The following is a 10,909-nucleotide window of genomic DNA, read 5'->3' as shown; positions in this document are numbered from 1 at the left end:
AGAGAGAGAGAGAGAGAGAGAGAGAGAGAGAGAGAGAGAGAGAGAGAGAGAGAGAGAGAGAGAGAGAGAGAGAGAGAGTTGTTGTTCCCTGTAATCATCCTCAGTGTGTATGCAGGTTCGAGTCTCGGTTAGTTCTTCGTCTAACCAATTCTAACTATTGACAACGCTAACAGCGAGAAGTCAGAATAGGTAAATCAAACTATGAAGCAAGGAGGGCAAAGACAATTCCCGAAGATTGGAGATTGCACACAAAGATTGGAGAAGAGACTTCTCCAATCATTCGACACCTCTGTAACTCTGGAAGGTCAGGTAACTGATAACGAGAATTTTTTTATTTTAAGTAATTCAAATAATTAATTTTCTCGGGGACAAGCAGCCTGCGTGTATATTATATATATTAAATATATATATACATACAAGTTATGCTTATATCGAGGTCCCCCCCAATGTCTAACTACTGACCCTCCCCAAGATGCAATCCCACAACAGTTAGGTGAACAGGCGCATTAGATGATGGGTACCCAACCACAACTGTCCACGCCGGGATTCGAATCCAGGATTTCCGATGGTGAATCTAGAACAAACCCAGCTGTATTTACTAGAGAAGAACGTCATTCGACACTTATAACTAAACTAATCTATGTAGGTTGTGAAGAGAAGCTAATATAGTGCCTTTCAAAGAGGAAGTTCTCTACCGACGAGACTAATTCAAGAAAGTTTCCAGGGCCAGAAGTAGTAGTTTCCAGGGTGCTAAAAGAGTGCAAAGAAGAGCTTAGTCAGCCCCTTATCTTACATACCAGCTTAATGGGCTTCTGGGTATTCTAACTTGCATATTTAATTCCGTTAGATTCAAGCGGATTGGTCAACCCGTCCTCTTAACGAATAACGTTAACGTTAACAGTCTCCGTGGTGTAGTGGTAAGACACTCGCCTGGCGTTCCGCGAGCGCTATGTCATGGGTTCGTATCCTGGCCGGGGAGGATTTACTGGGCGCAATTCCTTAACTGTAGCCTCTGTTTAACGCAACAGTAAAATGTGTACTTGGATGAAAAAACGATTCTTCGCGGCAGGGGATCGTATTCCAGGGACCATAGGATTAAGGACTTGCCCGAAACGCTACGCGTACTAGTGGCTGTACAAGAATGTAACAACTCTTGTATATATCTCAAAAAAAAAAAAAAAAAAAAAAAAAAAAAAAAAACGTCGCTTCTCGCTCGTATGCGCACTACGACTAAAAATTGCCGTACTAAACAATGGAAGCGAGACTTGTGAGAGGACGAGTTGTAGCTTCACGACTTTGGGGTAGTTTAGGGTTGCTTACGAGGTGGTGGTATTGGAAGAGATCACTTGCGTCCAATAAGCGTAATATCTAAATTATTCAATACAAATTGCTTGAACATATTTAAGAAAAAAACACAGTCGTTTAGAGCTTGAAAAACATCATCAATAAAAACATCAATAAAACATCCTCATTAAAAACATAAATAAAAACATCATCAATAAAAACATCATCATTAAAAACATCATCATTAAAAACATCAATAAAACATCATCAATAAAAACATCAATAAAAACCATCAATAAAAACATCCTCAATAAAGACCTAACGTATACACAGGTTTACAAGCCCGTGTTCAACAAGTTCACCCCCCCCCCCCTTCCCGGGAAGCAGCCCGTAGCAGCTGACTAACTCCCAGGTACCTATTTACTGCTAGGTAACGTAGGCATCAGGGTAAAAGAAACATTTTGCTTATTTGTCTCTGCCTCCACCGGGGATCGAACCCGGGATCTCAGGACTACGGATCCGAAGCGCTGTCCACTCACAGCTATCAGGCACTCTTGGGTTCAAGTAAACAATGAAATCGCATTAGCGGGATTTGTCAATGAGAAAATCAGTAGGAGCGGTTACGGGGTTCGAACCTGTACACTGGGTAACTCCAAGCTAGCGCCCTAGACCACCACGCCACGACATGGTTGGGGATTCAATCTGAGATTCAGTGGAATTCCAGGTTGCATTGCTTTTGACCATGTTATGGAAAAACTATTTCTAAAAGCGTTATCAACAAGACATCTAATGATATTCATCATCTTCCCCATCATCCCCCCCCACCATCCTGGTATTGTATACGTCGCTATTATGTCTCTCCTTTCTCTGTTTTTCTAGTGGCGTTAGGTCCAGGTCTTTCTTTGTTTCTTCCCATCCGTCCTCACACAAATAGGTGAGTACACACACACACACACACACACACACACACACACACACACACACACACACACACACACACACACACACACACACACAACGGAAAGATACTCCACTGGATAAGGGAGTACCTAAGTAACAGAAGACAGCGTGTCACTGTGAGGGGTGAGGTCTCAGATTGGCGAAGCGTCACCAGTAGAGTCCCGCAGCGTTCAGTCCTTGGACCAATACTGTTTCTGATATATGTAAATGATCTCCCGGAGGGTATAGAATCATTCCTCTCATTGTTTGCTGATGATGCGAAGATTATGTGAAGGATTAAGACAGAGGAAGATAGTATGAGGCTACAAGATGACCTAGACAAACTGAATGAATGGTTTAAAAAATTGCTATTAAAGTTCAACCCGAGTAAATGAAAAGTAATGAAACTAGGCGATGGAAACAGTAGGCCAGACACAGGATACCGAATGGGAAAAGAAGTCCTTCATGAAACGGACAGAAAGAAAGATCAAGGAGTCGATATCACACCAAACCTGTCTCATGAAGCTCACATAAAAAGAATAACATCAGCGGCGTATGCAAGGCTGGCGAACATTAGAACTGCCTTCAGGAAACTTTGTAAGGAATCATTCAGAACCTTGTATACCACATATATAAGACCAATCCTGGAGCATGCGGCCCCAGCATGGAGCCCGTACCTTGTCAAGCATAAGAAGAAGCTGGAAAAAGTTAAGAGGTATGCCACTAGACTAGTCCCAGAACTAAGAGGCATGAGTTACGAGGAAAGGCTGCATGAAATGCTCCTCACGACACTGGAAGATAGAAGAATAAGAGGAGACATGATCACTACCTACAAAATTATCAGAGGAATTGACAAAGTAGATAAGGACAAACTGTTTAACACGGGTGGTACGCGAACAAGGGGACACAGGTGGAAAATGAGTACCAAAATGAGCCACAGGAACATTAGAAAGAACTTTTTCAGTGTCAGAGTAGTTAACAGATTGAATACATTAGGCAGTGATGTGGTGGAGGCTGACTCCATACACAGTTCCAAATGTAAATATGATAGAGCCCAGTAGGCTCAGGAATCTGTACACCAGTTGATTGACGGTTGAGAGGCGGGACCAAAGAGCCAAAGCTCAACCCCCACAAGCACAAATAGGTGAGTACACACACGCACGTGAGTACACACGTCTAGAATGCAGCAGCTAACTCCCAGGTCCCAATTTACTGCTAAATGAACAGAGGCATCAGTTGAAAGAACCCATGCCCATTTGTTTCTGCCCCCACGACTGGAATCGAACCCAGGATCGTGTATGTGTGTGTGTGTGTGATGGATCGAGGGAGGGTGCATGGTGTTACCATCCTGGGAACAAATGGTACCTCCTGGTGAGTACCAGCTCAACACGACGGCTCTTGGGACCCCACTCTGTCTCTCTGTCTCTCTGTCTCTGTCTCTGTCTCTCTCTCTCTCTCTCTCTCTCTCTCTCTCTCTCTCTCTCTCTCTCTCTCTCTCTCTCTCTCTCTCTCTCTCGCTCTGTCTCTGTCTGTCTCTCTCTCTGTCTCTCTCTCTCTCTGTCTCTGTCTGTCTCTCTCTCTCTCTCTCTGTCTCTGTCTCTCTCTGTCTCTGTCTCTCTCTGTCTCTGTCTGTCTGTCTCTCTCTCTCTCTGTCTCTCTCTGTCTCTGTCTCTCTCTGTCTCTCTCTCTCGCTCAAAATTTCCAATATTTCATGCGTTTGAAGCTGATTATAAGAAACATATTTTCCATGTTCATCATGAGTATGCTGTGAGTGATGAGCGAGTCATCATACATTACGTGAATCTGTTTTTTATTATCAATTTAGTATAATTTTTTATTTATTGTTTAAGTGAAAGCGCAAGGATGTTGAATTATACATTTGTTGTTGTTGTTAAGAAACTTTTGTGATGATTTGGTGAGGGCGGGACAGGTGTGGGTGGGACAGGTGTGGGAGGGGGACAGGTGTGGGAGGGGGACAGGTGTGGGAGGGACAGGTGTGGGAGGGGACAGGTGTGGGAGGGGACCGGTGTGGGAGGGACAGGTGTAGGAGCGACAGGTGTGGGAGGGACAGGTGTGGGAGGGACAGGTGTAGGAGCGACAGGTGTGGGAGGGACAGGTGTGGGAGCGACAGGTGTGAGTGTGTGAGAGCAGGAAGTGTGTAGCACGTATGTGAAGCTTGGAGTACTCTTGCTACTGTTATCGGTTACTCAAATCTTGTGTAATTTGGTAATTTTCAGGTGGGTGTGGGCGGCTGGGCGGACGTGTAGTCGTGTGGGCGGCTGGGTGATTGGAGTCGTCGAGTAATTGAGCAGGCAGTCGAGGACGACGAGAGATTGGGCGGGCAGTGGAATGGGCGTGCAGGTTTGGGCGGGTTTGGGCGGGTTTGGGCGGACGCTGAGGCAGGTGGGCGGGGCGGGGCAGGGCGGGGGGGCATGCCAGCCACAGCGGGCGAGCCTCGCCGGAATGTTTCATTAACTTGCAGATATCATTGTCAGTCGGCGACTGCCTAGCCTGCAGAACGATACTTGGGGGCCCCTCCCCCATCCCCCTCTATCCTCATCCCTTACAACCCCTCCCCACAGCCAGACCCCCCAGTCCTATCCCCCACACCAACCTGTCACAAACACATATATACCCAACATTCTTCTGCCTTGTCTTTGCTGGCAATGGCACTTGCTTCCTCAGGTGGGGGGGCCAGGAGCTGGAGCCCCGGGTAGGGGGGGGGTGGTGCCCCCGTGTATGTAAAGGCTCACCAGCCCCCCCTCTCCGTGTAGCTGTATTCAATACAACCTACACATTCATTATCCGCGCTTCACAATAACCCTTTGAGCGCCCTGGACAATGAGCTCATTGTCTGAGATGAACAATTTATAAACTCAGATCAAAAATTTGATACGAGTGGGCCTGAGCTCTACGCCCCGTTTGCTAGCTGCGGTGCTCAGTCTCTGGGCTCTATCTTGACTTTAAACCGATTCTGGCTAGCTTGTTCAGTTTGTTTAATACCGGACGACTAAAAGTTCATCCTGGTATCTCTTTTGAGTCCCCAGGGTGTTCTGGGTTCAGTTCCATCTGTGCTGCCTGGTCTTGGCGCCTTCCTTGTTCTTAACAGCTATTCTTATATGTATCCGAAAGCTGCGTATGCCGCGATGCTGTCTTGTCTGTGGTGCTTAGAAAGGCACACTTGGTGTAATGTCTATTCCAAGTGTCCTTTAAACTTTAATTGTCCTGACGTAGGTTCGAACCCTCATCACGGTCCATGTGGATTTGTTCAAGCGTCCTTTACTTTGTCTGGCGTCCTGGAACTGTTCCATCGCAGTACCCAGTTTCATTACTATGTACTTGTCAAGGAATACATCGTGGGACTCATGTACTGAACTACTCTTGCACTCTAAACCTTCCTGCTTGTATCCTCTCTCCATAATCTTCTTACCAAACTGTGTTTTTTTTCAATATATCGAAAATATCGTTAAATTTGAATCTATCCCGCCAATGAAGGTCATTTACATATCTGTGAAACTGCGTGGGTCTAATACTTGACCCTTGTGGGACTCCGCTTGTTGCCGTTACCAATTCGAACGCTCCGACCATCATCGCGGGACTCTTCGCTGCTTCAGGAATTCCGCTAATAACTGCATCATATTTTTGTTATCACCAGAGTCCCTTTTTTTCTCGTTCCCATCCTCAACTGTGGGCATCAGTCTATTATGTAACGTAAGTCCTTAATTAACTCTAATGAAGTTCTGGAATATGCAGTCTGGACACGCTTCTCACCTCTGTTATCCGTCAGTGTGTATAACATATCTTCGTGTGTGTGTGTGTGTGTGTGTGTGTGTGTGTGTGTGTGTGTGTGTGTGTGTGTGTGTGTGTGTGTGTGTGTGTGTGTGTGTGTGTGTGTGTGTGTGTGTACGCGTATATGTGTGCGTGCTTGTGTGTATGAGAACGCACCAAGATGTGCATGCTGGGACGAGCTAGGCTCCAAGCTTCGATTTCAGAACGTTCTTAGATCAATGCAATGACTCAGTTACGCATTTTTTATCACTTTACCTCATCCAGTGACTGATGGATTTAGCACCGAAAGAGCTCCTTCTGGCTCATTTGTGCCTCAAGTCCTTATCTGTGTCCCCTTGCTCAGCTGTTATTAACAGTGCTTCTCTGTTTACTTTAGCATTCCCCTTAGGATCTTATAAATCGTTATCATGTCTCTTCTAGTGTGGGCCAGGTTCAGTTAATTCGGTGTTTCCTCGAAGTTCCAGCTCTTCAACTCTTGTTGCATGTCTTTGAATCTTTTATAGTTTTGACTCTTGTTGTTTCAAGTGAGTATTCAATGTTGCATGTTGAGGAGTCTCTCACGGGTTGTACACAAGACCCCGACGTCTCCGTTGTCCAAGTTTCTGGACAACGGAGTATTAGGTATTTGTGATTGGTCTGGTCAACCAACAGCCTGGTTGACCAGTCCAGCAACGAGGGAAGTCTGGTTGAGGACCGGGCCGCGGGGATGCTATGCCCCTGAAACCATCTCAAGGTAACCTCAAGATATGGTCCACTCTATGATCTTAATTTGTTTATGCAATACTCTGTTATCTCCCTTTCATCGTGTTCGTCTGTTGAGGATTTCTCAATCATGTTACTGCTTCCGTAACTTTGCATTTGGCCAGATTAAATTTCAGCAGCTATTTCGTTGTCCAGTTCTGAAGTGAATTTAGATCTATTTACAAAGCATTACAGTCTCTCTCCCTCTTTATCCAGACTTTATTATTAATTTTTTCAGCGTCTGCAAACATTGCTATGAAAGATTCGGCTTCGTGTGTAAGGTCGATGGTAGGACTGCGACAATATGAGGCCGCAGACCCGTCCCTTGTGATTGTGTTCTCTCATGAGTAACCTGGCGGCCTATCTTAGACCTATAATGCGCCCTTATGAGCGCCATACTCCTGACACAGGCATCAACATGGCTCTATACTCAGATATGCAGAAAATACCCATTAAAATAACAATTTGAAATGGTAATAATATAAGAGTTTAGTACCGCGGTAAAAGCTTGAAATATGCAGACAATTTTGACCAGATCACACACTAGAATTCAGTCCGTCCTGGGACCAACGTTTCGGTCCCAGGACGGACCGAAACGTCGTCGTCCCTTCACTTTCTAGTGTGTGTGGTCTGGTCAAAATACTTCAGCCACGTTATTTTGACTCATCTCCTGCATGCAGACAATTTTCCTTTCAAATATAAAATTGTTGTCGTTACCTTTATCCCATTACAAACTCGACATGAATACAAAAAAATCGAATACTGTATAAAGGTTAACTTTTTGTATGGCTCAATTCACTGGGAAGGGAATCACACAGTTATCGCCCGAGGCCGGCCAGCCCTATAGTGGCATGGGGCGCCCCTGGCGGCCTCTACACAAAGCTCTCTCGACGGAACGCAAGAGCGAGAGGTAAATACAAATTCTGATAGCATCGTATTCTGGGGATGCTGTGATAGCATCGTGTTACAACGCATTCTGTCGCTGAACAGATGTATCAGGTGTGTCAGTTCTAGACGCTTGGCAAGTCGGGGAGACTGAGCCATAGGTAAACTTGTAGTGAGTTGAGACTTCACTCTCGGAATAACTTGAGTAGTTGCAGCCTCCTGAAGCCCTGACCAATCATTATCGGTATTCTCAACGCTAACAACCACAGGAACCAGGCAGATCTCGGTCCCTCTGCCAGCCTGTCAATGCAGGCCGCTCACACACACACACATTTTCTGAGCGATATACTTCGTGGGATAGTCAAGTTTATGCTAACTTTTTGACACACACAAAAACCCAGAGTGGGCGATTGTGTCTCGCTGTGAAGCGGGTTGGGATGGTTTTGTGCCAGGTTTTGTCAAGTATCTTAATTGCTTCTTCGTCTTGACAGGACAGGAGGGCTGCTAGGGCGGGCCACGCCCCCGTGGGGAGCCAGAGAAAGAGCCCCACCAGCGCCCGGGGCACCACTCAAAGGAAACGTCAGTAAGCCCGTTGGCCAAAGAAAAGGTGACTTCCAGGGCGCTGGTGATGGAGAAGGGAAGTCGCAGGGGTAAGAAAAGCCTCCCATGGGCAGGGGTACCGAGGCCCTCAGGGTGCCCTGGCGGACCACCGAGGCACAGAAGCGCCCGGGGAACACCTACACGATAATGCCAGATGCCTCGTCTTCAAACGCCACCTATTGAATATCGATGATTTGTTGATGCCCCGTTGCCTTCGTCAGGGTGGTCTTCCAGGCTCGTCCCACGCTGCTCCACACCCTCATTATCCACACCATCACCCACGCTGCTCCACACCCTCATTATCCACACCATCACCCACGCTGCTCCACACCCTCATTATCCACACCATCACCCACGCTGCTCCACACCCTCATTATCCACACCATCACCCACGCTGCTCCACACCCTCATTATCCACACCATCACCCACGCTGCTCCACACCCTCACCACTATCATTCACCTTGCACCAGTCTGGCCTAGCTCAGGCCTCACCCAAAGTCAGGAACGCCAATACGGTTTAAAAAAACACGGCTGCCGTATCAAACGGAAATCCTTGGCAGCAACGTGTTTACTGCCACTGGGCGGCCGTAACGAGACATTACCTGTGAACGTCTCTCGTGAAATGCCAATGTTTCGTCTAATTGCAATTTGCAGTGAGCAGTGTGGAGGTGGGCGTCCACCTGGACGGCGTCAAGGGTGTGTCGGACGCCGGTAGTTACCTCTGGCGTCCTCTGCGCTGCCCCGCTGGTGCGCACAATGCCCCGGGACGCTGGGATGTCTCCAACGACCCTGTCATTACCCACCGGTGGCCACCACTGCCGCCTGGGAGAGACACCGTGGGAGAACTAACTGATACGAAGCTGTATCTCTGACGCCCTGTGAGGTGGGAGAAGGGGGGGGGGGAAGAGGGGTGACAGTTAGTGTGACACTGTAACACCCAATATTACTGAGCTGGTGTCAGGAGAAACGTCATACTCTGAGTTATGAGACCCTTGTGTGTGTGTACACCGCCCCCTGTGTGTGTGTGTGCACTGGCCACCTGTGTGTGTGTGTGTGTGTGCGCACTGGCCTCCTGTGTGTGTGTGTGTGTGTGTGTGTGTGTGTGTGTGTGTGTGTGTGTGTGTGTGTGTGTGTGTGTGTGTGTGTACACCGCCCCCTGTGTATAATAACAGTTATTATCTCTCTTCACGGAGGAGTTGTAGGAGGCAAGAGGGGTGGTGTATAAGGGGGTCGGGTTCCAGCTCCCGGCCCTCACAACACTACAACCCACCATTATCCCTCCAGCACTCCGCCGACGCCATCAAGAGTGTAATCTGAGAGGTTATTGATATGTAAATGTGCCAACATGCTGTAACTTAAGAGCTACTTGAAGGGGAGAGACATGTTCCCAGATTGTTGAGTAGCAATAATAGAAGCCGGATATTGACGATTGACTCTCTGGAGATCCGGCCGGTAGCGTTCCATCAGACTTCCTCTCACATCAATGTGCTGATTGGAAGTTTCTTGGTCCTAAGACTGACTGGATGGTTCCTGGTACCAACACTGACTGGATACTTCCTGGTCCTAAGATATTGACTGATGAGTGACGAGTAGAGATAACATGGATATCGACTGCTCGAGTTATCTTGAATATCTGACGAATGATACAAATGCTTTCGTAAGAATATAGAAGAAAATTTAAGATTTTCACGATTCTTTCACAGACAAGTTTAAAGAAAACCCAATCTTGAAACGAATGGAGGTGTGTCTATCATTCTGGTAAATATATGTAGCGTGAAACTTTATATTTACTTTCCTCGATAATGTGAAGGATTAACTGGAAAATCTTTCAATGAAGGATTTTTAGGCATAACTGCTACATAACTTTCAATGACACATAACATAAACCTTTGAAATGTGTCTTCCGGGGTTAAGGGAATCACCGTGTCCGGATACATCCAGTAGCCAGGATAATGTCTCAGTGTAATAATCCAATAGGCAGAATATTGTCTCAGTGTAATAATCCAATAGCCAGGATATATCTCAGAGTAATAATCCAATAGCCAGCATATATCTCAGTGTAATAATCCAATAGCCAGGATATATCTCAGAGTAATAATCCAATAGCCAGGATATATCTCAGAGTAATAATCCAATAGCCAGCATATATCTCAGTGTAATAATCCAATAGCCAGGATATATCTCAGAGTAATAATCCAATAGCCAGGATATTGTCTCAGTGTAATAATCCAATAGCCAGGATATATCTCAGAGTAATAATCCAATAGCCAGCATATATCTCAATGTAATAATCCAATAGCCAGGATATATCTCAGTGTAATAATCCAATAGCCAGGATATATCTCAGTGTAATAATCCAATTGCCAGCATATATCTCAGTGTAATAATCCAATAGCCAGGATATATCTCAGAGTAATAATCCAATAGCCAGCATATATCTCAATGTAATAATCCAATAGCCAGGATATATCTCAGTGTAATAATCCAATAGCCAGGATATATCTCAGAGTAATAATCCAATAGCCAGCATATATCTCAATGTAATAATCCAATAGCCAGGATATATCTTAGTGTAATAATCCAATAGCCAGGATATATCTCAGAGTAATAATCCAATAGCCAGCATATATCTCAGTGTAATAATCCAATAGCCAGGATATATCTCAGTGC

The sequence above is a fragment of the Procambarus clarkii genome, chromosome 39 (assembly GCF_040958095.1).
Source record: "Procambarus clarkii isolate CNS0578487 chromosome 39, FALCON_Pclarkii_2.0, whole genome shotgun sequence".
Classification (NCBI taxonomy): domain Eukaryota; kingdom Metazoa; phylum Arthropoda; class Malacostraca; order Decapoda; family Cambaridae; genus Procambarus; species Procambarus clarkii.
Note: the sequence above shows the minus strand (reverse complement) of the source record.